At 36.8% G+C, this 26,481-nt stretch overlaps 1 long non-coding RNA gene and 1 pseudogene across 3 annotated transcripts in view; both read left to right on the top strand.

Annotated features, from left to right (window-relative positions):
• Positions 1-26,481, top strand: part of LOC132362225 (uncharacterized) — a 745,765-nt gene that overhangs the window by 638,223 nt on the left and 81,061 nt on the right. The gene's annotated exons all lie outside the window — the stretch shown is intronic.
• On the top strand, positions 2,819-3,444 carry LOC132363599 (ADP-ribosylation factor-like protein 6-interacting protein 1; annotated as a pseudogene).

Below are 26,481 nucleotides of genomic sequence, written 5' to 3'. Positions count from 1 at the left end.
TTTTTAGCATTGGTTTTCAGCAGTTTTAATAAGAATTGCCAGAGTATGGTTTTCTTTGTACTTAACCTTTTTGAGGTTTGCTGAGGGCTTGAATCTCTAAGTCAGTATTTCATCAAATTTGGGAAAATTTTGACCATTATTTATTGGAACACTGTTTTCTTCATTTCTTCACTTTTTTCTCCTGAGGCTTTTTAAAAGCATGTATTTTAATCGTTTGTTTTTGTACCTGAATTGCCTGTTCATTTTTCCTCAATTTCTTTTGTTTTTTAGATTGAATTATTTCTATTGATCTTTTGTAGAGTTCAGAGACTCTTTTATATGCCTCTCCAATCACCTGTCAAGCACTTTCAGTGAATTTATTTTATCTCTTTTATAATAATTTTCAGTTTTAAAATTTCCTTTCGACTCTTGTTTTATGGTTTGCATTTCTTTGCTGGTATTCCCTACCTGTTCCCTCACTAATTCTCTGACTATATTTTCCCTTATTTCTTTAACCATATTTATAATAGCTTTTTAAAAAATTTTCCTCTAAATCCAATATTTGGGCCATTTTAATATTACTCTGGAATATTTTTTCTTGACTCTAGGTCACATTTTTCTATTTCTTTGCATATAGTTATTGATTTGCCTTGTATTTTATAGGTGATATAGAGATTCTAGTTCTATTTTCTTCCTCTGAAGGATTTTGATTTTTGTTCCTGTGGTTATTTCTAATAACTGGCTGATCATCTTGATCTTGTTTTATGAGCAATTCTGCAGAAATCTGAATTTTCTCAAACCCCTCTTATTTAGAGGAACTCGACCTTCCAAATCTGTCTTCCCAGAAGATCTTGCCAGGATTCGAATTTAGACTTTGTTAGAGAAGGAGTAGAATAAACTTTACTTTAGGGCATGGCCCTTACTGTTAATTCATAGCCTTTCTGATTTCTATGCTGGTGCCCAGATTTTTCAGTTTGCTAGGATGTTAAAAATGTCTCCACTTTGCATGTGCCTGACTTGCCTTGTCCCCAGCACTGTTTAATCTATATTGCCTCTGTGCTATTCTGTTACAAGCCTACCACAGCCACTCTTTGCTATGTCTTATGTAGTTTTGCCTGCTCTTAGCCAAGGATTCGCAGAAAAGCCTCGCACAATTTCCTCATGTCTCTGTCTGCATAGACCTCTGCCATCTAGAGGTCTGTCCGGTGTTTCAGCTACTCCTAACTTTGTAGGGCTCTGTGTGGACCCTAGGTTTTTGTGCTTATGGTCAAGAAATTGTTCCCTGGTGAGGTCTGGGTAATCATAGGATCAAATCATAAGTTTCTCTTTCTTTGAGAATTATAGTCTTGTTCTGTTGTTGGAATATCTGGAAACAGATATTGGTTAAATATATGATGAAACTGTTTCATCAGTTATAGTCTTGATTAGAAAAGCTAGTCTAGTACTAGCTACTGTTATAGCCAAAAAAAAAAAAAAGTCTGTATTTATGGTTTGAGCATTTTTTCACTTGTCAATAGATAATGAACATTTTTCCATGCCAACATGATTTTTTAAAATTTGCACAGTATTCCATTACAAAAGTGAATTCGTTTATATAATATATCCTCTATGTTTGGGGATTTGATTAAATCTAATAATTTTTAGTGTTTTCTATGTGCCATGCATTGGACCAAGAGTTTTACAGAGCAAACTCATTTGATCCTTGCAACAAACCTGTGAAATAGGGGCACAAAACTGAATTTTCCAAATGAGGAAAAAAGCATAGAGAATTAAAATAATTCACTCAAAATCACCAAATTAGTAAAGTGAAGCTGAGATTTAAGTCTAATTATAATATACAATTCAACTCTCATGTGTTTAACTCAATATCAAAAATCTCTTTGATGTATAAAATAATGGTATTACATTTAATTAAAAATTTATTAATACAGAGATTTAAATTTTTTATAGTTTAACTGGTCATAAGTGTTTCAAACTCTGTGACTCACTGGTTTATATCTTTTGCTCCATTTGCCCTGAGATACTCATGTTTTATTTGTTTCTAAGAACTCTTTGTGTATAAAATGCTATCTACCAATCAATTCTTATACACTACCTATGCTTTTTTCAAAAAAAGTTGATCATATTTTAAAATTATATAAATGTTTACCTGTATGTTTTTAGGGTATTTTTGTTTTTTTGTTTCCTTTAAGTTTTTTTTTTTTAATAAATTTATTTGTTTTGGGCTGCGTTGGGTCTTCATTGCTGTGCACGGGCTTTCTCTAGTTGCAGTGAGTGGGGGTTACTCTTCCTTGTGGTGCACGGGCTTCTTATCGCGGTGCCTTCTCTTGTTGTGGAGCACGGGCTCTAGGTGCATGGGCTCAGTAGTTGTGGCTTGAGGGCTCCGAAGTTGTGGCTCTCAGACTCTAGAACACAGCCTCAGTAGTTGTGGTGCACGGGCTTAGTTGCTCTGCAGCATGTGGGATCTTCCCAGACCAGGGCTCGAACCCCTGTCCCCTGCATTGGCAGGTGGATTCTTAACCACTGCGCCACCAGGGAAGCCCCTATTTCCTTTCATTTTAACCATTAATTTTTTATTCCAACAAATCAGTAACTAAAAAGATATCATTGATTTAAAATTAGAATAATTTTATTTATAAAATATTTAAATATTGGTATGTATGTTTCTGAGCTTTCTTTTTTTTTTGTTCTGGTTGATTATATTGTCACTACAGTAGTACATTTCTTTAATTATTTTATTTTAATTAAGATATCCTTTTATGAGGGTTGTCGTGAGTGGCTCTGAGGAAGGCCAGTTTTGGGGGCGTCTTGCACTAGCTGAGGGGTCACCTCGGGAACGATGGCAGAAGGAGATTCTCGCAGCACCAGTCTGCTGGCGGCAGAGACTGCAAGTCTGGAAGAGTAGCTACAAAGATGGGGAGAAGTGATGCTGATGGCAGATGAAGTCCTCCAATGGGGAAGAGCCTGGTTTCCACCTGCCATCATGGGTGTGGTTTCTTTGGTGTTTCTGACTATCTACTATCCAGATCCATCCATTCTGTCAGGTGTTTCCTGTTTTGTTATGTTTTTGTGCTTGGCTGACTACCTTGTTCCCATTCTAGTGCCTAGAATTTTTGGCTCCAATAAATGGACCACTGAGCAACAGCAGAGAGTCCTTGAAATTTGCAACAATCTAGTAAAAACTCGACACAGGGCTGTGGGCTGGTAGAAACGCCTCCTTACGTAAAGATAGAAAAGCCTAAAATGTACTTCATGACCATGATCAATTTCTCTTGCTGCAGTTGCTTGGGTGGGACAGCAAGTCCACAACCTCCTTCTCACCTACCTGATAGTGACTTTCTTACTCTTGCTTCCTGGACTAAACCAACATGGAATCATTTCGAAGTACATTGGAATGGCCAAAAGAGAGATAAACAAGCTTCTCAAGCAAAAAGAAAAGAAAAATAAATAATGCATCTGCTTTGTTCAGTGTGATTAATGGTGTACACATTGTCCTTGGGGACAGTGTCTGTTATGCTGTCTGGATACTAAAACGTTACAGATGTAGCTCTTTGCTGTCCCTCATTCTGCCCTTAGTTAGTAGAAACTCCGAATTGCCAAGTAAGGCTTTATGCCCAGTGTCTTCGTGGGTGTGTTCTCATCAGCTGGCCTTATATGGACAACTCATTCGTCATTACCACTTGTTTTGGTTTTTCTCACCCAGGGTTAATTGAACTCTTACTTTTAAAATAATATAGTGGTGAACTTCATCCTTTAGTACAGTTAACAGTGGCTTGGGATAACTGTGCAAGTTGATCTTCACTTTAGCTGGATACAAGATCGTGGTCTGCGACTACAGGAAGCTGGTTCTACTGGCTGCTTCCACAGTCTGCTTAAACAACTGCCTGGCTTCGTGAATACAGAAACCAAGTTTACCACTTCTGATGAAGAGACCAGTTAAGATTCATTCCTCATTCTGTTTCGATACTGTGGGAGAAGAATCCTCGTGGAATAAAATGAACCTAATTCCATGGCCTAGTATGTGTTGGCTTCTCCCTTGTGCAGAATTTAGCAATTTGTTGGAAACATTGATTCTTCCTCCCAAATGGGGAATCTGACAGGCTTAGAACTCTTGTTCCCTTGCACTTAAAGTTAGTACATCCTTAAAGGCTTTTTAGTAGCAGGCTTACACATGATGGTATTTAGGATCTTTAGCATACTTTTAATTTCAGATTTTCAGCTAACTGAAACTAAAGTACATAATAGGTTAAGAGTCATGTCTATGACCTTCATTCCAAGACCAGCCAATAAAGAACAAAACTCATCCTGTGTTCAGTCAAGATTCATTTCAGTAGAAAATCCAACTAGTTTTTCAAGACCAGAGTAAGCCTTTAAAGGTAAGCCTCAAGATTCTCATTTTATGGTAACACTGGCTGCTTTTGGTCCCCATAGATGGAGTAGTTGAAATCTGTAGGAATGAACTTCTGAGGGCTGGAAATGTGACATATTTGGGAACAATTCTTAAACTGATTAACTAGCTGTAATATAGTTTTGTGAATTTATTTCACTGATGCTATAAAACCTGGACCTTGTGGTATATCTGTTCCTAAAGAAAAGTTGTTTTCTCCCCTTCAGTATTGCTGTAAACAGTGGCACCATGTAGCATATGTTTGACTTTTCTTTTTTAATATTTCATATACAAACTACCATAATTTACATGTGTTTCCTCATTGTAAATAAGCTTGTCTTCCTATCTGGATTTTTTTGTGTATGTGTGTTCTACCAATTAACTACTTTTGCAGTTTTAATCCTGTATTATTTCTTCTACTTTTTTTGTGTAAAAGGGGAAAAATTTAAAAGCTGGAAACCAAAAAAAAAAAAAAAAAGATATCCTTTTATCTACCTTATAGATTTTGTTATATTGTCTTCTTATTAGTTATTCTATGTATTTTGTATTTGAAGAAAACCCTCTAAAAGCTTTCTTTCTTTTTATTTTGGCCGCACTATGTGGCTTGTGGGATCTCAGTTCACCGATCAGGGATTGAACCCAGGCCACATCAGTGAAAGCCCAGAATCCTAACCACTAACTAGACTACCAGGGAACTCCTGAAGATTTCCTTTTTAATTTATGTAACTTGGCAATTTTGTTTATGTCTTCTTACTAATTCTTAATCTTATGTTACAGATGCCCAAACAACTATCATAAATTTTGCTATTTGATTGTCTTTGTAGATTATATTACATACTCAATTTCCATAAATATACAATGAGTGTTAGTAGAAAAACTATAATTCCTGCTTGAAGAGCACATTATTTAAGTTATATACCTGAAATATCAGCATGTGAATTAAATAAATAAGTCCTGGGAATGTAATGCACAACATGGTGACTATAGTTAATAATACTGTATTGTATATTTGAAAGTTGCCAAGAGGAGACCTTCAAGATGGCAGAAGAGTAAGACGTGGAGATCACCTTCCTCCCCACAAATACATCAGAAATACATCTACATGTGGAGCAACTCCTACAGAACACCTACTGAACGCTGGCAGAAGACCTCAGACCTCCCAAAAGGCAAGAAACTCCCCACGTACCTGATTAGGGCAAAAGAAAAAAGAAAAAACAGAGACAAAAGCATAGGGTGGGACCTGCACCAGTGGGAGGGAGCTGTGAAGGAGGAAAGGTTTCCACACACTAGGAAGCCCCTTCGCGGGTGGAGACTGTGGGTGGGTGTGGGGGGAGCTTCAGAGCCGCGGAGGAGAGCGCAGCCACAGGGGTGCGGAGGGCAAAGCAGAGAGATTCCCGCACAGAGGAGCGGTGCCGACCAGCGCTCACCAGCCCGAGAGGCTTGTCTGCTCACCCGCCGGGGCAGGCGGGGCTGGCAGCTGAGGCTCAGGCTTCGGTCGGACCCCAGGGAGAGGACTGGGGTTGGCGGCGTGAACACAGCCTGAAGGGGGCTAGTGTGCCACAGCTAGCCGGGAGGGAGTCTGGGGAAAAGTCTGGACCTGGCTAGGAGGCAAGAGACCATTGTTTTGGGGTACGTGAAGAGGGGGGATTCAGAGCGCCGCCTAAACAAGCTCCAGAGACGGGTGCGAGCTGTGGCTATCAGCGCGGACCTCAGAGACGGGCATGAAATGCTGAGGTTGCTGCTACAACCACCAAGAAGCCTGTGTGCAAGCACAGGTCACTCTCCACACCGCCCCTCCTGGGAGCCGGTGCAGCCCGCCACTGCCAGGGTCCCGTGATCCAGGGACAACTTCCCCGGGAGAACGCACGGCGCGGCTCAGGCTGGTGCAACGTCACGCCGGCCTCTGACGCCGCAGGCTCGCCCCGCATCCGTACCGCTCCCTCCCCCCGGCCTGAGTGAGCCAGAGCCCCCGAAGCAGCTGCTCCTTTAACCCCGTCCTGTCTGAGCAAAGAACAGATGCCCTTAGGCGACCTACATGCAGACACAGGGCCAAATCCAAAGCTACCCCAGGAAATGTGCGAACAAGGAAGAGAAAGGGAAATCTCTCCCAGCAGCCTCAGGAGCAGTGGATTAAATCTCCACAATCAACTTGATGTACCGTGCATCTGTGGAATACCTGAACAGACAACGAATCATCCCAAATAGAGGAGGTGGACTTTGGGAGCAATGATATATATATATATTTTTTCCTTTTTCTCTTTTTGTGAGTGTGTATTTTTATGCTTCTTTGTGTGATTTTGTCTGTATAGCTTTGCTTTTACCATTTGTCCTATGGTTCTGTCAGTTTTTTTGTTTGTTTGTTTGTTTTTAAGTATAGTTTTTAGCACTTGTTATCATTGGTGGATTTGTTCTTTGGTTTGGTTGCTCTCTTCTTTCTTATTTTTTTATTTCTTTATTATTACTTTTTAATTTTTTAATTTTTAAAAATTATTTTTTATTTTAATAACTATTTTATTTTATTATTATTTTTTCTTTCTTTCCTTTGTTCTTCCTTTTCTTCTGAGCTGTGTGGCTGACAGGGTCTTGGTGCTCCAGCCAGGTGTCAGGCCTGTGCCTCTGAGGTGGGAGAGCCGAGTTCAGGACATTAGTCTGCCAGAGACCTCCCGGTTCCACATAATATCAAATGGCAAAAGCTTTCCCAGAAATCTCCATCTCAACACTAAGACCCACCTCCACTCAACGAACAGCAAGCTACAGTGCTGGACACCCTATGCCAAACAACTAGCAAGAGAGGAACACAACCCCACCCATTAGCAGAGAGGCTGCCTAAATTCATAGTAAGGTCACAGAAACCCAAAACACACCACCAGATGCAGTCCTGACCACCAGAAAGACAAGGTCCAGCCTCATACACCAGAACACAGGCACTAGTCCCCTCTACCAGGAAACCTACACAACCCACTGAACCAATCTTAGCCACTGGGGGCAGACAACAAAAACAACGGGGAACTATGAACCTGCAACCTGTGAAAAGGAGACCCCAAACACAGTAAGTTAAGCAAAATGAGAAGACAGAGAAACACACAGCAGATGAAGGAACATGGTAAAAACCCATCAGACCAAACAAACGAAGAGGAAATAGGCAGTCTACCTGAAAAAGAATTCAGAGTAATTATAGTAAAGATGATACCAAATCTTGGAAATAGAATGGAGAAAATACAAGAAACGTAGAACAAGGACCTACAAGAACTAAAGAGCAAACAAACGATGAACAACGCAATAAATGAAATTAAAAATTCTCTAGAAGAAATCCATAGCAGAATAACTGAGGCAGAATGGATAAGTGACCTGGAAGATAAAATAGTGGAAATAACTACTGCAGAGCAGAATAAAGAAAAAGAATGAAAAGAATTGACGACAGTCTCAGAGACCTCTGGGACAACATTAAACACACCAACATTCGAATTATAAGGGTCCCAGAAGAAGAAGAGAAAAAGAAAGGGACTGAGAAAATATTTGAAGAGATTATAGTTGAAAACTTCCCTAACATGGGAAAAGGAAATAGTTAATCAAGTCCAGGAAGCACAGAGAGTCCCATACAGGATAAATCCAAAGAGAAACATGCCAAGACACATAGTAATCAAACTATCAAAAATTAGATACAAAGAAAAAATATTAAAAGCAGCAAGGGAAAAACAACAAATAACATACAAGGGGATCCCCATAAGGTTAACAGCTGATCTTTCATCACAAACTCTGCAAGCCAGAAGAGAATGGCAGAACATATTTAAAGTGATGAAAGGGGAAAAGCTACAACCAAGATTACTCAAACCAGCAAGGATCTCATTCAGATTCCACAGAGAAATTAAAACCTTTACAGACAAGCAAAACTAAGAGAATTCAGCACCACCAAACCAGCTTTACAACAAATGCTAAAGGAACTGCTCTAGGCAGGAAACACAAGGAGGGAAAAGACCTACAATAACAAACCCAAAACAATTAAGAAAATGGTAATAGGAACATACATGTTGATAATTACCTTAAATGTAAATGGATTAATTGCTCCAACCAAAAGACATAGACTGGCTGAATGGATACAAAAACAAGACCCATATATGTGCTGTTTACAAGAGACCCACTTCAACCTAGGGACACATACAGACTGAAAGTGAGGGGATGGAAAAAGATATTCCATGCAAATGGAAATCAAAAGAAAGCTGGAGTAGCAATTCTCATATCAGATAAAATAGACTTTAAAACAAAGACTATTACAAGAGACAAAGAAAGACAGTACATAATGATCAAGGGATCAATCCAAGAAGAAGATATAACAATTGTAAATATTTATGCACCCAACATAGGAGCACCTCAATACATAAGGCAAATGCTAACAGCCATAAAAGGGGAAATTGACAGTAACACAATCATAGTAGGGGACTTTAACACCCCACTTTCACCAATGGACAGATCATCCAAAATGAAAATAAATAAGGAAACACAAACTTTAAATGATACATTAAACAAGATGGGCTTAATTGTTATTTATAGGACATTCCATCCAAAAATCAACAGAATACACTTTCTCCTGAAGTGCTCATGGAACAGTCTCCAGGAAAGATTGTATCTTGGGTCACAAATCAAGCCTTGGTAAATTTAAGAAAATTGAAATCGTATCCAGTATCTTTTCCAACCACAACGCTATGAGACTAGATATCAAGTACTTGAAAAAATCTGTAAAAAATACAAACACATGGAGGCTAAACAATAGACTACTAAATAACCAAGAGATCACTGAAGAAATCAAAGAGGAAATCAAAAAATACCTAGAAACAAATGACAATGAAAACACGATGACCCAAAACCTATGAGATGCAGCAAAAGCAGTTCTAAGAGGGAAGTTTATAGCAATACAATCCTACCTCAAGAAACAAGAAACATCTCAAATAAACAACCTAACCTTACACCTAAAGCAATTAGAGAAAGAAGAATAAAAAAACCCCAAAGTTAGCAGAAGGAAAGAAGTCATAAAGATCAGATCAGAAATAAATGAAAAAGAAATGAAGGAAATGATAGCAAAGATCAATAAAACTAAAAGCTGGTTCTTTGAGAAGATAAACAAAATTGATAAACCATTAGCCAGACTCATCAAGAAATAAAGAGAGAAGACTCAAATCAATAGATTTAGAAATGAAAAAGGAGAAGTAACAACTGAGAGTGCAGAAATAGAAAGGATCATGAGAGATTACTACAAGCAGCTATATGCCAATAAAATGGACAACCTGGAAGAAATGGACACATTCTTAGAAAAAGCACAACCTTCTGAGACTGAACCAGGAAGAAATAGAAAATATAAACAGACCAATCACAAGCACTGAAATTGAGCCTGTGATTTAAAATGTTGGAACTTGTTCCTGTTGAAAAAGTATATCTTTGGAAGGCAGATTTACTATTTCCAGAAAGAAAGTTTTCGTTAGAATATATTTAAGCATTCTAAAATATAAATTGTGCCCTTTAGATGACTAAAGGCTGTTTTAAAGATGAAAAAAAATTTAAATGTATGTTGAAACTATGGTAGGTCATGGCAGGCCCTCTGTAGGTCCAATGGTACAGTGAGAAATCAAACATAGAAGGACTTATAGATGATTTAAGAAGTTACCTTACATGATAGTAGGAACACTCTTGAGTGCTGATGTTGTTCCTTCCCCACCCCAGTGGTACAAGGGGAAAGATTCCTTTGATTCTTTTTTTTTTTTTACTGAAATATTGTTGATGTACAATGTTGTGTTAGTTTCAGGTGTACAGCAAAGTGATTCAGTTATACATACATATATATCTTTTTTTTTCAGATTCTTTTCCCTTAAGGGTTATTACAAAATATTGAGTATCGTTCCCTGTGCTATACAGTAGGTCCTTGTTAGTTATCTATTTTATATATAATAGTGTGTATATTTTAATCCCAAATGCCTAATTTATCCCAGCCCCCCTTTCCCCTTTGGTAACCATAAGTTTGTTTTATATATCTGTGACTCTATTTCTGTTTTGTATATAAGTTCATTTGTATCTTTTTTTCAATCCCACATATAAGTGATATCATATGATATTTACCTTTGTCTGGCTTACTTCACTTAGTATGATAATCTCTAAGTCCATCCATGTTGCTGCAAATGGCATTATTTCATTCTTTTTTATGGCTGAGTAATATTCCATTGTGTATATATAACACATCTTCTTTATCCATTCATCTGTTGATGGACACTTAGGTGGTTTCCATGTCTTGGCTATTGTAAATAGTGCTGCGATGAACATGGGGGTGCAGGTATCTTTTCAAATTATGGTTTTCTCTGAGTATATCCCCAGGAGTGGGATTGCAGGATCATATGGTAACTCTACTTTTAGTTTTTTAAGGAACCTCCATACTGTTCTCCATAGTGGGTGTACCAATTTACATTCCCACCAACAGTGTAGGAGGGTTCCCTTTTCTCCACATCCTCTCCAGCATTTATTATTTGTAGACTTTTTGAAGATGGTCATTCTGACAGAATTAAGGTGATACCTCATTGTAGTTTTGATTTGCATTTCTCTGATAATTAGCTATGTTGAGCATCTTTTCATGTGCCTCTGGCCATCTGTATGTCTTCTTTGGATAAATGTCTATTTAGATCTTCTGCCCATTTTTTGATTGTTTGTTTGTTTGATATTGAGCTATATGAGCTCTTTGTATATTTTGGAGATGAATTCCTTGTCCGTCACATCGTTTGCAAATATTTTCTCCCATTCTCTATGTAGGTTGTCTTTTTGTTTTGTTTATGGTTTCCTTTGCTGTGCAAAAGCTTTTAAGTTTAATTAGGTCCCATTTGTTTATTTTTGTTTTTATTTCCATTACTGTAGGAGATGGATCCAAAGTATATTGGTATAATTTATGTCAAAGAGTGATTCTTTTCTTTCTGACCTGGAGAGTTCTTTACTCCATGTGGGCTACACTGACCACTTAACTTCAGGCTTTAGTAGATGAAGAACAAAGGAAGTATCAGGGAACCTCATCTGTGTCCTTATAGTTATGTCTGGTGTATATTATCTGCACTGCTTTATGATGATTTGATAAGAAAGCAACGGTGGAAAATCTTAACATTAAATGTTGTCAATCTTGACAATATTCAAAGTAGGATCTACCCATTATTGTCAGTCCTAAATTAGAGCACTTGAAAATGCAATTTAGAATTATATTATTACTTTATATTTGAAAAGCTTATGAATTTGTGATTTATATACAAAACTGTGTAAAATGATTGCTTATTATTCATTTTATTTCTGCTACCAGGACATATGAGTTACTGTTATATTTTGAATCATCACACTGTCACTTAAAATGTAATAGAGAAGCCATATGCAAATCATGTCCTACAGAGCTTACTGAAGTTTTATTGTTCGAGGTCTGTGACAAGTTTTATACATTTTTAGTAAAGACTTTTTTAAAGGGAAGATTTGAAATACAGTGGGCGTACTAACGTTTAAACTAAATTTTTTTCTCTACTATTTTTGAATTTTTTTTATCTTCACCAGGTAGCTGAACATGAAAGGTGAAGCAGTTATGTAACCTGAGGTAGACATAATTTCCCCCACCAAGGTATCCATGTCCTAGTACTAATTCCCATAACTGATGAATATGCTACCTTAAATGTCAAAAGGATGTCGCTAATTCAATTAAATTAAAGACCTTGAGATGGGGAGATTAGCCTGGATTATCTGGCCCAATATAATCAATTTAAGTCCTTTAAAGGGGAGAACTTTTCCCAGTTGTGGTCAGAGGAAGATGTGACTGGAAGAACTGTTAGAGAGATGCAACGCTGCTAGCTTTGTAGATGGAGGAAGGGGGCTATGAGCAAAGAAATGAGGGGAGCTTCTAGAATTTTGGAATGGCAAGGAAATGGATTCTCCTCCAGAATTTCTAGAAATAAAGGCAGCCCTGCAGACACTTTCATTTTAGTCTAATGAGACTGATGTTGGATTTCTGACCTACAGAGTTGTAAAATAATAAATTTGTGTTTTTTAGGTCACTAAATTCATAATAATCCACCACAGCAGCAGTATAAAACTAGTACACCACTATCAATGGAAAGTGCACTAAATTTATTTAACAATTGTTCAACATATATCCCCAATTTTACCACTGTAAAATTAAAATATTTTAATACTATTATTTTAATTTCCTTAGAACATGGGCCTTTCATCATAAACCTTCGTTATACTTCTTACTGGTTCCCATAAAACTGACTATTTGCTATATAAATATATGTTTGTACACAAAGATGTACATATATGTATTTACAGATTTTGCTTTTTGATTAGACTTCATTTAAAATGTAAAGGATCAGGGACACTTAAGAAAGCTGTTCTCAGAATATTTTGACTCTGTAGCCTACACAATATTGGGTAATGTAGAATTCTGTCATATACGGCTAACCAGTGTCTTTAAATATATTCCTCTTGTTTTCGTCATTTCCCACGTTCCCAATGCAGAACCTAGAAAAGGTTAATCTACAGATTCCCTTGAGGGTAGTGTGCAGACAACTGACTCAGATTCTATTAATCAAGGCATCAATGGAAATCTTGGTTTTAGAAGCAAGCAATGTGTGGTGGGAACCCTTTATAGAGGAATTCCCTTCACAGTGGTAGAGACTTTTGGTTATCATGGAATGGCAGATGGTAGAGCTTCTAGCATGCAGTCCTAAATGTTATGGATGCTGAGTGGGGAAGGCAGTGATGTGCTTGCTAGAAAGGTCTCTGTAGTTGGCATTGGCATTGTTCTTGACTGCATACCTTCTTTTTCTGCTTCTCTGGACTTACTGTTAATACCCTTCAATAAATTTATTTTTTTCTGCCAAAACGAGCCAGAGTAGATTCTGATGCTTTTAACTGACAATTCTGATTAATTTAGCCATGCAATTTTTAAATACCTCCTGCAGGCAAAATAAGGGTCCCCAAGGGGACCAAATAGGAGAAATTATCTTCTGATTGTAATCAGAAAGCTACTCTTCCAACCAGAAGGGGATGAAAGTATTTGTTAATTTATTAATTTTCTGTTAAATTGTTAAATTTTAATTTGTTAATTTTCCATGTAAAGATAAAAGAGATGTCATATAAAAAAGGATGCAATTTGCTTCAGAAATGAATCAGGTGAAAATGCAGGGGCACTCAGAAGAAAGCATTGCTTTGGTTAATAAGCACCGTAGTTTAAATTTTGTCAGTCACATTTGTAGATATGACTCTGCAAAATGTAATAATAAACACTAGGTATGAAGGGAATTTTGAGTACCTGATGAGTAATGACTACGAATAATGGCTTGAAAAATGCAACCACCATTTTAGTACAAATTACTACCTGGCATAGGATAAAATAGTTAAGTTTAAAAAAAAATCTATAAAAATAAACTCTCTATGTTTTAGCCCAAATGACACTTCTGCAGGAAAGCCTTCCCTAATTTCTCCAAGTAGATCAGGAACCCTTGTTACATGTTTCTGAATTACTTGGTACCTATTATTCATATTGCTCAAGCCTTCTAATTATTGGCTGTGAAGGCAAAGACAGTATCTGCCTTGCTTACTGTTGTATCCTCAGCATCTACCATAGGATGTTACATAGAAAGCATTCATTTAAACATTTTTGTCTAATAGACTGATTGAGTAAGAAGACAGCATGTCTACCGTGGCTCTATCACAAAGTACGTATATGAACTAGGGAAATTAAATTGATTTTCTGAGCTACTTTCCTCATCTATAAAACTAAGGGGATTTGAAAAATTGAATGTATTAATTCTTAGTTTCATTTCAGGTTAAATGTTTACATTTATTTATTTATTTATACATTTTATATCTTATATGTAAATGTTTCATATATACCAATGGTATAAAAATGTTTACCGAGAACTCAGATATTTTAGAACATGATGTTATAATTTCCATTTTTTTCTAAATACAAAGGTTATGTAAGTTTGTTATAAAAAATGTAAGAAATGGAAATATTCCTCATGCCCCATCCTTAATTTCTAGAGACAAATGTCATAAGTGATTACATCTGTGATAATCTTTGTGAGCCATCTCTTTAAATAAAACAGTCAGACCAAAATGCTATAACAGAAATTGAGATAATTTTCTTTCCTAGTAATTTTGGATTTTAAAAAAAGCTACAGATCATCTAGCTCAAAGATTTCCTCTGTTTTGTAAAATTTTGTGGTACAATTTTTGATAAGACCTATCTCCCCTTCCACCAAATTCCTTTACTCATAAGTGTGTATGATATATAATACTATTTTTAAATGTCTTTAAATTTTCAAAATTACTGCAAAGCGTATGCTAATAAGTTCTTTGTCTTTTGTTTAATTTAATTTATATTTAAAAATCACTTATCAACAATACTTTTATGACAGTTTCACTTAAACTCTCCATTTGGGGAGAATTTCATCATTGCATTGGTAGAGCACAAGGTAACCGTGGCCGTGGTTGACCACCTTGATTCATCCAAAAGGGTGGCAGCTGAAGGCTGACAGCCAACTCTGCTTCCTGCAGAAGGTTCTTTTGAAGGGAGTTCTGAGCAGGAAACTTCATGGCTGCCTCATCCCAAAAGAATCTTTTCAGCAACATCTAAATTAAGAAAGCGAACATATTTATTTGTCAACACGTTAAGTTGTAAATAGTTCATTTTGAATTCTCAGTATTGGAGTAATTGGAAACCACAATAAAGGCCTGAAACAAACATTGCCAATATCTTTAATTTCATCTCATTTTTCAGACACTAATTTTTCTCTCTGACCAGCTACCTCATTCTTTTTGAGGAATACTCTAAGTTCTATCCTTCCTCAAGTCTTCATCAAGCAACTCCATCTTCCTTGAAAGCATGCTTTCACAGCCTTTCCACCATTGATACGATCCCCCCAACTTTGCAAACCCCCCTCCTGAATCAACTTTTGTTATACAAAAGAAGTTACAAATTAAAAACAAAGTCAAAATTCTAATACAATTCTAGTGCAAAACATTAATGCATCAATGGATGATGTTTTGCTGAAACCTGATCACTGTTTGCAAGGGAATATCGTCCTTGCAGTTTCCTTTCATTTTGGCATACTATTTTACAGTGTGTCACATGCTGCTTTCATGTCCCCATCACTTTTTTCTATTTGACTTCTTGCAAAGCTTTGATTTGCACAATGTGTTGAGTGAGTTGTCTTTCCCTCAGGTATACAACCCATCTCAGGTCTTTATACAAGATCCTGCGATGATTAAATCAGTAATATGAATAAATTGGTAATAAATCCCAATTTAATTGAAAAATATAAATGTTAATGCAAACACTGACATCTGTTAAATGGTCATTAGCTGAATAAAATACTCATATATTTTAATATCATCAGTATTTATATATTTTAAATTTTAATATCATCAACACTAGATAAATAAAATAATTTTAAATATATAGATAAACATCTATATCTATCTGTTGATCTAATCGTAAAGATACTATGACTATACCTACTTGCCTCATATTTTGCCTCATTAACTCAGCTGGAATAGTACCACTTTCTTTTTGATTTTAGGATTTGTTGCCTGCATTAAGTAAGGCAACTTGTGCATAGTGCATTCTTTCTGAAGTCTCACAAAGACCTGTAAATCCAAGTGTTTCTGTAGCCTAAAAGTTAGAAAACCCTAAACTTTATCCTGAGTCAACAGCTAATCTGGATTACATTAATATTTTATATTTGAAATATTTAGAGATTACAACTATTAGTAGCTAAAAGAAATCTTTCAAAGTATCTATTTCTGCCATCTCATTTTACAATAATTTACCATTGATGGGTCACACAGTTAATATTAGCAAAGGAGAAGGTTCTTTTCTTATACACAGGAACCACATGTGAAATTAAATGATTCAAGCAGTTAACAAACTTTTATATGGCTCAAGTTTTTTTAATCTCTATAAAGACCCCTTGTTGCCAAAAATGTGATGTCATTTGAGTGCTCATTTTCCTAGTACTACTTCCATTGTGAAAGCTGCTGAGACAATGTATGCCACTTAGATTAAAAACTCATCTTTAAATGTTGTACTTTATAGTAGGTATAAGATCACAGTTACCACATCCAAAAGGATGGACGTGTATAAATTAAGTTTTTCTCTTGATTTCTGGTGTAATTCTCTTTGATAGAGGTGGGAGGAAAACCATATGATCAAACTGAATTATTTGAAATTTAGAATATATATACATGAGTGATTGAAAAAGTAAATTAAAAATAAAGATACCTAAGGATGTTTCTGTGTGGCCTGCCAAACTCCAAATATCTGCTAACACTAAACAGGTTATTCTTTAATTGAAAATACTAGCAGGCTGTTTTTTAATGTCATAGGGAAGCAGACATCTGAAAGAACTGAACAGAAAATAATTGATGAAAAGTCGTGTGTTATCCACACTTAACATGTTTATCTAGTCTCCAGAAAACTTCATGTGGCTGAGAAAAATGATATTGTACAGATCATACCTGTTATGTAATATAAAGCAAGAATATCCATTCTTCCCCTCCTTTCTGTTTTTCCTATAACAAGGCCAACTGTGGAAGAATAGTGTGTTGCCAGCATGCCTGCCAAGTTTTAATTGAAATGTTGTGATAAATTTCACTGCCAGGTCAGATGTTATTTTCTGGTTAAGGAGGGTCAAGCTGGTCTCTTAAAGAACCACTTTTGATTTTTATAGTGTCCAGTGATTTGTTCCTGGAAGTTGATTTACTGCAGATCTGACCTCTATCCTCTCAGTTGACCTCTGCCAACATGTTCAAGTCTCCAGTTCACCTGTGGCCACTGGTAGAAAAAAGTATTTTATTAAACTGGGCTTCTCATTTTATTAGTGTGAAAATACGCTTTTCCTAATCAATAAAACAGGAAGCATTCACTTTATTGCTTTAGACTAGAGACTAAAGGTCATTTAACATAAATAGAATGAGGCACATAAAAAAAAAAAGCAGTAAATATTTGATGACTCAGCATCAACAACTTGATTAACACACAAAAAAGTCTACCCTCTTGAGTATATACATGAGGTTAACAAAAATATTAAAATTGTTGACATTTAGGACAATTATATTTTGAATGATAATCCCTACAAATGATTCACTTTAAACTACAGCTTTAGTTTGATTACTGCAAACATCTATCCCAAGTTTCTGCATAAGGCTTAGTATTTGTTTATAAAGAATACAGCTTCTCTTCCACAAGTTCAGAGCTATAAAACTTCCTTTAAAGAAAGAGTAAATTTTGGAGAAGGATAGTAAATTGCATAGCGAGAGAAACAAAGAAGAAAATGGCAATAACTTTGCCATTTCATTGATGAAAATATTGTGGGGACTTCCCTGGTGGTGCAGTGGTTAAGAATCCGCCTGCCAATTCAGGGGACACAGGCTCAATCCCTGGTCCAGGAAGATCCCACATGCCGCGGAGCAACTAAGCCCGCAAACCACAATTACTGAGCCTGCGCACCTAGAGCCCGTGCTTCACAACAAGAGAAGCCACCAAAATGAGAAGCCTGTGCACCACAATGAAGAGTAGCACCCCCGTCACCACAACTAGAGAAAAACCTGTGCACAACAATGAAGACCCAACATGGCCAAAAATAAATAAGTAAATAAATACATTTACAGAAAAAAAAAAAAGAAAAAGAAAATATTGTGGAAGCAACATGAGGAATTAAAGAGTGTGCACTCATTATCTTTGTCTGGCTGAGCATTCCTCAAATTGACTGAAGGTTGGTTGGCTGACTGTAATTGTTCAGAATCAAATGCCTCAATCTTATAGCCTGGGTTTGCAAGACCTACAAGATTCCATTGTTCTATTTCAAGCCTTTATCTTAAGCATCTCTGCACCTTAGTAACATTTTCAGTCTTTCATTAATACTTGAAAATATACTTATATTACTTGAACAACAATTTACTTTTACCATTTTGAGACAGCTTATTTAGGTCATTTATATAACATACCACTATATACAAATGCTAATATAATGACAATTTTTTGTCTATATTTCCAATGTTTTATCAGTATTCTTTGGTATTTTTTTTGAAATACCATGTCTTTCTATGACAAAGGTTTTAATCAACATGATAAAAATAAAAGAATGATTGAATCTACATTAAAAAGGCCTTTCTTTGAATAGCGGACAGAAGTTTCTTTTTTTTTCTTTTTTTTTTTTTAACTTAGTTTCCTTATCATTTTCTTTTTCTTTTGAATTTTATTTTATTATACAGCAGGTTCTTATTAGTTTTCTATTTTATACATATTAGTGTATATATGTCAATCCCAATCTCCCAATTCATCCCATCACCACCACCCCACAGCCGCTTTCCCCCCTTGGTGTCTATACGTTTGTTCTCTACATCTGTGTCTGTATTTCTGCCTTACAAACCGGTTCATCTGTACCATTTTTCTAGATTTCACATATATGCGTTAACATATGATATTTGTTTTTCTCTTTCTGACTTAGTTCCCTCTGTATGACAGTCCCTAGGTTCATCCACATCTCGGCAAATGACTCAGTTTCGTTCCTTTTTATGGCTGAGTAATATTCCATTGTATATATGTACCATATCTTCTTTATCCATTCATCTGTCCATGGGCATTTAGGTTGCTTCCATGACCTGGCTATTGTAAATAGTGCTGCAATGAACTTTGGGGTGCATGTGTCTTTTTGAATTATGGTTTTCTCTGGGTATATGCCCAGTAGTGGGATTGCTGAGTCACATGGTAGTTCTGTTTTTAGATTTTTAAGGAACCTCCATACTTTTCTCCATAATGGCTATATCAATTTACATTCCCACCAACAGTGCAAGAGGGTTCCCTTTTCTCCACACCCTCTCCAGCATTTGTTGTTTGTAGATTTTCTGATGATGCCCATTCTAACCGGTATGAGGTGATACCTCATTGTAGTTTTGGTTTGCATTTCTCTAATAATTAGTGATGTTGAGCAGCTTTTCATGTGCCTCTTTGCCATCTGTACTTCTTCTTTGGAGAAGTGTCTATTTAGGTCTTCTGCCCATTTTTTGATTGGGTTGTTTGTTTTTTTAGTATTGAGCTGCATGAGCTGTTTATATATTTTGGAGATTAATCCTTTGTCCGTTGATTCGTTTGCAAATATTTTCTCCCATTCTGAGGGTTGTCTTTTCATCTTGTTTATGGTTTCCTTTGCTGTGCAAAAGCTTTTAAGTTTCGTTAGGTACCATCTGTTAATTTTTATTTCCATTATTTTAGGAAGTGGGTCAAAAAAGATCTTGCTGTGATTTATATCAAAGAGTGTTCTTCCTATGTTTTCCTCTAAGAGTTTTATAGTGTCTCATCTTACACTTAGGTCTTTTATCCATTGGAGTTTATTTTTGTGTATGTTGTTAAGGAGTATTCTAATTTCATTCTTTTACATATAGCTGTCCAGTTTTCCCAGCACCACTTATTGAAGATGCTGTCTTTTCTCCATTGTATATACTAGCCTCCTTTCTCATAGATTAGTTGACCATAGGTGCATGGGTTTATCTCTGGGCTTTCTATCCTGTTACATTTATCTATGTTTCTGTTTTTGTGCCAGTACCATATTGTCTTGATTACTGTAGCTTTGTAGTATACTCTGAAGTCAGGGAGTCTGATTCCTCCAGCTTCGTTTTTTTCCCTGAAGATTGCTTTGGCTGTTCGGGGTCTTTTGTGTCTCCATACAAATTTTAAGATTTTTTGTTCTAGTTCTGTAAAACATGCCATTGGTAATTTGATAGGGATTGCATTGAATTTGTAGATTGTTTTGGGTAGTATAGTCATTTTCACAATATTGATTCATCCAATCCAAGAACATGGTATGTCTCTCTATCTGTTTGTGTCATCTTTGATTTCTTTCATCAGTGTCTTATAGTTTTCTGAGTACAGGTCTTTTACCTCCTTAGGTAGGTTTATTCCTAGGTATTTTATTCTTTTTGTTGCAATGGTGAATGGGATTGTTTCCTTAATTTCTCTTTTTGATCTTTTTTGTTAGTGTATAGGAATGCAAGAGATTTCTGTGCATTAATTTTGTACCCTGCAACTTTACCAAATTCACTGATTAGCTCTCGTAGTTTTCTGGTGGCATCTTTAGGGTTTTCTATCTATAGTACCATGCCATCTGCAAACAGGGACAGTTTACTCCTTCTTTTCCAATTTGTATTCCTTTTATTTCTTTTTCTTCTCTGATTGCCATTGCTTGGACTCCAAAACTATGTTGATAGCAGCGAGAGTGGACATCCTTGTTTTGTTCCTGATCTTAGAGGAAATGCTTTCAGTTTTTCACCATTGAGAATGATGTTTGCTGTAGGTTTGTTGTATATGGCCTTTATGATGTTGAGGTAGGTTCGCTCTATGTCCACTTTCTGGAGAGTTTTTATCATAAATGGGTGTTGAATTTTGTCAAAAGCTTTTTCTGCATCTATTGAGATGATCATATGGTTTTTATTCTTCAATTTGCTGACATGGTGTATCACATTGATTGATTTGCATATATTGAAGAATCCTTGCATTCCTGGGATAAATCCCACTTTATTATGGTGTATGATCCTTTTAATGTGTTGTTGGACTCTGTTTGCTTGTATTTTGTTGAGAATTTTTGTATCTATATTCATCAGTGATATTGGTCTGTAATTTTCTTTTTTGATAGTATCTCTGTCTGGTTTTGGTATCAGGGTGATGGTGGCCTCATAGAATGAGTTTGGGAGTGCTCCTTCATCTGTAATTTTTTGGAAGAGTTTGAGAATAATGCGTGTTAGCTCTTCTCTAAATGTTTGATAGAATTCACCTGTGAAGCCATCTGGTCCTGGACTTTTGTTTGTTGGAATATTTTTAATCACAGTTTCAATTTCATTACTTGTGATTGGTCCATTCATATTTTCTATTTCTTCCTGGTTCAGTCTTGGAAGGTTGTACCTTTCTAGGAATTTCTCCATATCTTCCAGGTTGTCCATTTTATTGGCATAGAGTTACTTGTAGTAGTCTCTTATGATGCTTTGTATTTCTGTGGTGTCTTTTTTAACTTCTCCTTTTTCATTTTTAATTTTCTTGATTTGAGTCCTCTCCCTCTTTTTCTTGATGTGTCTGGATAAAGGTTTATCAATTTTGTTTATCTTCTCAAAGAACCAGCTTTTAGTTTTATTGATCTTTGCTATTGTTTTCTTTGTTTCTATTTCATTTATTTCTGCTCTGGTCTTTATGATTTCTTTCCTTCTACTAGCTTTGGGTTTTGTTGGTTCTTCTTTCTCTAGTTCCTTTAGGTGTAAGGTTAGATTGTTTATTTGAGATTTTTCTTGTTTCTTGAGGTAGGCTTGTATAGCTATAAACTTCCCTCTTAGAACTGCTTTTGCTGCATCCCATAGGTTTTGGATCGGCGTGTTTTTGTTGTCATTTGTCTCTAGATATTTTCTGATTTCCTCTTTGATTTCTTCAGTGATCTCTTGGTTATTTAGTAACATATTGTTTAGCCTCCATGTGTTTGTGTTTTTTACATTTTTTTTCTCTGTAATTGATTTCTAATCTCATAGTCTTGTGGTCGGAAAAGATGCTTGATATGATTTCAATTTTCTTAAATTTACTGAGGCTTGATTTGTGACCCAAGATGTGATCTACCCTGGAAAATGTTCCATGTGCTCTAGAGAAGAAAGTGTAATCTTCTGTTATCAGGTGGAATGTCCTATAAATATCAATTAAATCTATCTGGTCTATTGTGTCATTTAAAGCTTGTGTTTCCTTATTAATTTTCTGTCTGGATGATCTGTCTACTGGTGTTAGTGAGATGTTAAAGTCCCCTGTTATTATTGTGTTACTGTTTATTTCCTCTTTTATAGCTGTTAGCTTTTGCTTTATCTGTTGAGGTGTTCCTATGTTGGGTGCATATATATTTGTGATTGTTATATCTTATTCTTGGTTTGATCCCTTGATCATTATGTAGTGTCCTTCCTTGTCTCTTGTAACATTCTTTATTTTAAAGTCTATTTTATCTAATATGAGTATTGCTACTCCAGCTTTCTTTTGATTTCCATTTGCAGGGAATATCTTTTTCCATCCCCTCACTTTCAGTCTGGATGTGTCCCTAGGTCTGAAGTGGGTCTCTTGTAGACAGCATATATATGGATCTTGTTTTTGTATCCATTCAGTGAGCCTGTGTCTTTTGGTTGGAGCATTTAATCCATTCACATTTAAGGTAATTATCAATATGTATGTTCCTATGACCATTTTCTTAATTGTTTTGTTTTTGTTTTTGTAGGTCCTTGCCTTCTCTTGTTTTTCCCACTTAGAGAAGTTCCTTAAGCATTTGTTGTAGAGCTGGTTTGGTGGTGCTGAATTCTCTTAACTTTTGCTTGTCTGTAAAGCTTTTGATTTCTCCGTCGAATCTGAATGAGATCCTTGCCCGGTAGAGTAATCTTGGTTGTAGGTTCTTCCCTTTCATCACTTTAAAAATATCGTGCCACTCCCTTCTGGCTTGTAGAGTTTCTGCTGAGAAGTTAGCTCTTAACCTTATGGGAGTTCTCTTGTATGTTATTTGTCATTTTTCCCTTGTTGCTTTTAATAATTTTTCTTTGTCATTACTTTCTGTCAATTTGATTACTGTGTGTCTCAGCATGTTTCTCCTTGGGTTTATCCTGCCTGGGACCCTCTGTGCTTCCTGGACTTGGGTGGCTATTTCCTTTCCCATGTTAGGGAAGTTTTCGACTATAATCTCTTCAAATATTTTCTCAGGTACTTTCTCTCTCTCTTCTCCTTCTCTGACCCCTAAAATGCGAATGTTGTTGTGTTTAATGTTGTCCCAGAGGTCTCTTAGGCTGTCCTCATTTCTTTACATTCTTTTTTCTTTATTCTGTTCTGCGGCAGTGAATTCCACCATTCTGTCTTCCAGGTCACTTATCTGTTCTTCTTCTTCAGTTATTCTGCTATTGATTCCTTCTAGTATATTTTTCATTTCAGTTATTGCATTGTTTATCTCTATTTGTTTGTTCTTTAATTCTTCTAGGTCTTTGTTAAACATTTCTTGCATCTTCTCGATCTTTGCCTCCATTCTTTTCCTGAGGTCCTGGATCATCTTCACTATCATTATTCTGAATTCTTTTTCTGGGAGGTTGCCTATCTCCACTTCATTTAGTTGTTTTTCTGGGGTTTTATCTTGTTCCTTCATCTGGTGCATAGTCCTCTGCCTTTTCATTTTGTCTGTCTTTCTGTGAATGTGGTTTTCATTCCACAGGCTGCAGGACTGTAGTTCTTCTTGCTTCTGCTGCCTGCCCTCTGGTGGATGAGGCCATCCAAGAGGCCTGGGCAAGCATCCTGATGGGAGCGCCTGGTGGTGGGTAGAGCTTGGTGTTGCTCTGGTCGCAGAGCTCAGTAAAACTTTAATCTGCTTGTCTGCTGATGGGTGGGGCTGAGTTCCCTTCCTGTTGGTTGTTTGGCCTGAGGCACCCCAGCACTGATGTCTACAGGCTCTTTGGTGGAGCTAATGATAGACTCTGGGAAGGCTTATGCCAAGGAGTACTTCCCAGAACTTCTGCTGACAGTGTCCTTGTCCTCACAGTGAGCCACAGCCACCCCCTGCCTCTGCAGGAGACCCTCCAACACTAGCAGGTAGGTGTGGTTCAGTCTCCTGTGGGGTCACTGCTCCTTCCCCCAGGTCTTCATGGCTCACTACTTTGTGTGTGCCCTCCAAGAGTGGAGTGTCTGTTTCCCCCAGTCCAGTTGAAGTCCTGCAATCAAATCCTGCTAGCCTTCAAAGCCTGAATCTCTGAGAATTCCTCCTCCCATTCCTAGCCCCCCAGCTTGGGAAGCCTGACATGGTGCTCAGAACCTTCACTCCAGTGAGTGGACTTCTGTGGTATGATTGTTCTCCAGTTTTTGAGTCACACACCCAGCGGTTATGGGATTTGATTTTATTGTGATTTTGCCCTTTTTACCATCTCACTGTGGCTTCTCCTTTGTCTTTGGATGTGGGGTATCTTTTTGGTGAGTTCCAGTGTCTTCCTGTCGATGGTTGTTCAGCAGTCAGTTGTGATTCCAGTGCTCTCACAAGAGGGAATGAGCACATGTCCTTCTACTCTGCCATCTTGAACCAATCTCCCTGGACAGAAGTTTCTAATAAAAAAATTTAGATGTTTTAGACAACTTTATTAAAGGTTATGATTGTTCTTGAGTAAATGATTGAGATGACTTCAGAATACATATAATTTGGAATTTAGAGTTGAAGAATTACTACTTTTGAATTTAGGATTGAATGAGCTAATGTACACAAAAATATAAAGCACAGTATATGTGTTATTATTTTTATTATTTCTTGGTGGATTTTGTTCAGGATGCTTACTTACTAAGCTAAATATAATGCTTGCTTTCATTACCAAAAACTGCAGCATGTGCTCTTCAATGCTCTAGTTATTTATGTAAATTATTGATGGCCATAAAAACTCAGAAAAGTTTACTATACAAGACTACAGTAGTGGGGCTTCCCTGGTGGTGCAGTGGTTAAGAATCCACCTGCCAATGCAGGGGACACGGGTTTGATCCTTGGTCCAGGAAGATCCCACATGCTGTGGAGCAACTAAGCCCATGGACCACAACTACTGAGCCTGTGCTCTAGAGCCCACAAGCCACAACTACTGAGCCCACAAGCTACAACTACTGAAACCCGTGCGCCTAGAGCCCATGCTCCACAACAAGAGAAACCACCGCAATGAGAAACCCGCACACCAGAACAAAGAGTAGCCCCCACTAGACACAACTAGAGAAAGCCTGTGCACAGCAATGAAGACCCAACACGGCCAAAAATAAAATAAATAAATTTATTTTTTTAAAAAGACCTACATTATTTAAAAAATAAAAAGAATACAGTAGTGAATAAAGTGCTGTGTGAGATTAATCTTTTTATCATGAAAGGCAAGGCAGAAATATGTCTTTTTAACAAAGGAGCAGCATATTACAGTCAGTGGTCTCTGGTCATTCAGAAATAATCAGTCTCAGAGGCTTCAGGTATGCAAATTCAGTTTGTTTAATATCTCTAAAATTAAAGAAATAGATTCTGTGGATCTACATGAAGGGGCACATAATTTGCATTATTCATTTTCAACCAGCTATTTGAACATGATATCATTACCACTCTGGCATGCATTAGGAGAGAGACAATGACAATGAAAAGGATGACCTTGGGTTTGATTTCCTTCAGACTGTGGGCTGAGTTGGAGGCCTAGGGAAACAGGAGTTAGAAGGTAATTTCATGAGGACCTTAATGAACCTTGGGTCATGAGGAGTGTTCTGGGCCCAGGTGACAAAGTGTGACTGAGAGTTGTAAAAGTGTCCTTTCCAGCCATGTCTACAGGGAATCCACTACAACTTTAGTGACACTGAATGATAAACACTTGGGATCTTATAATAGCAGTGGCAGTAGAGAGTCCCTTTCAAGTAGCTTTGCTATTACTGTATGTGAAATAGAGTAAACCTAAGAAGGAAGGAAAATACATGGAGACAGTGTCATGCGGCAATTGCGGTGGGCATACTGGTGACTGATTGTCTTATAAGCAAATGTGAAGGTACATTTGAAGTCTTTCAGAAAATCATGGGGAGATGGGGTGCATTTGGTGTATGATGGTGGTGTCGTGTGCAGGTAGTGATTATTAAAAATAATATTTAATATCACAGGTAGGTAAGGCCTCAATTTGAAAGGGTCTCAAAAGTCCCTAAGTAGCAGATAGTGAGAGCAAATCATAACACAGTCACTATTCTAAGGGCTATATATAGAATGACTCATTTAATCCACATGACAACCCTATATCCCCATTTTATAGAAGAGACTACTAAGTCAAAGCTATGATAAGTAACTAAGCAAATAGTGGAATTGTGATTCAAACTTAGGTAGTTCATGTTCTGAAGTGGTTAGCCCTATACATCTCATTTTTCAAATGAGCACATGAATTAAGTTTAAGTTACTTACCAAGAACACAGAATGAGCAAGCACAAAGCTTGGATTTGAACCTAGGTCATTCTGACTTCAAATTCATTGCTTTTAACCATCCCATTATCCTATAAAGTATGTGAGGAATGTCTGGAGTAGTTA

This window comes from Balaenoptera ricei, chromosome 3 (genome assembly GCF_028023285.1).
Source record: "Balaenoptera ricei isolate mBalRic1 chromosome 3, mBalRic1.hap2, whole genome shotgun sequence".
NCBI classification, from domain to species: domain Eukaryota; kingdom Metazoa; phylum Chordata; class Mammalia; order Artiodactyla; family Balaenopteridae; genus Balaenoptera; species Balaenoptera ricei.
This window is presented reverse-complemented; position numbering and strand designations above follow the sequence as displayed.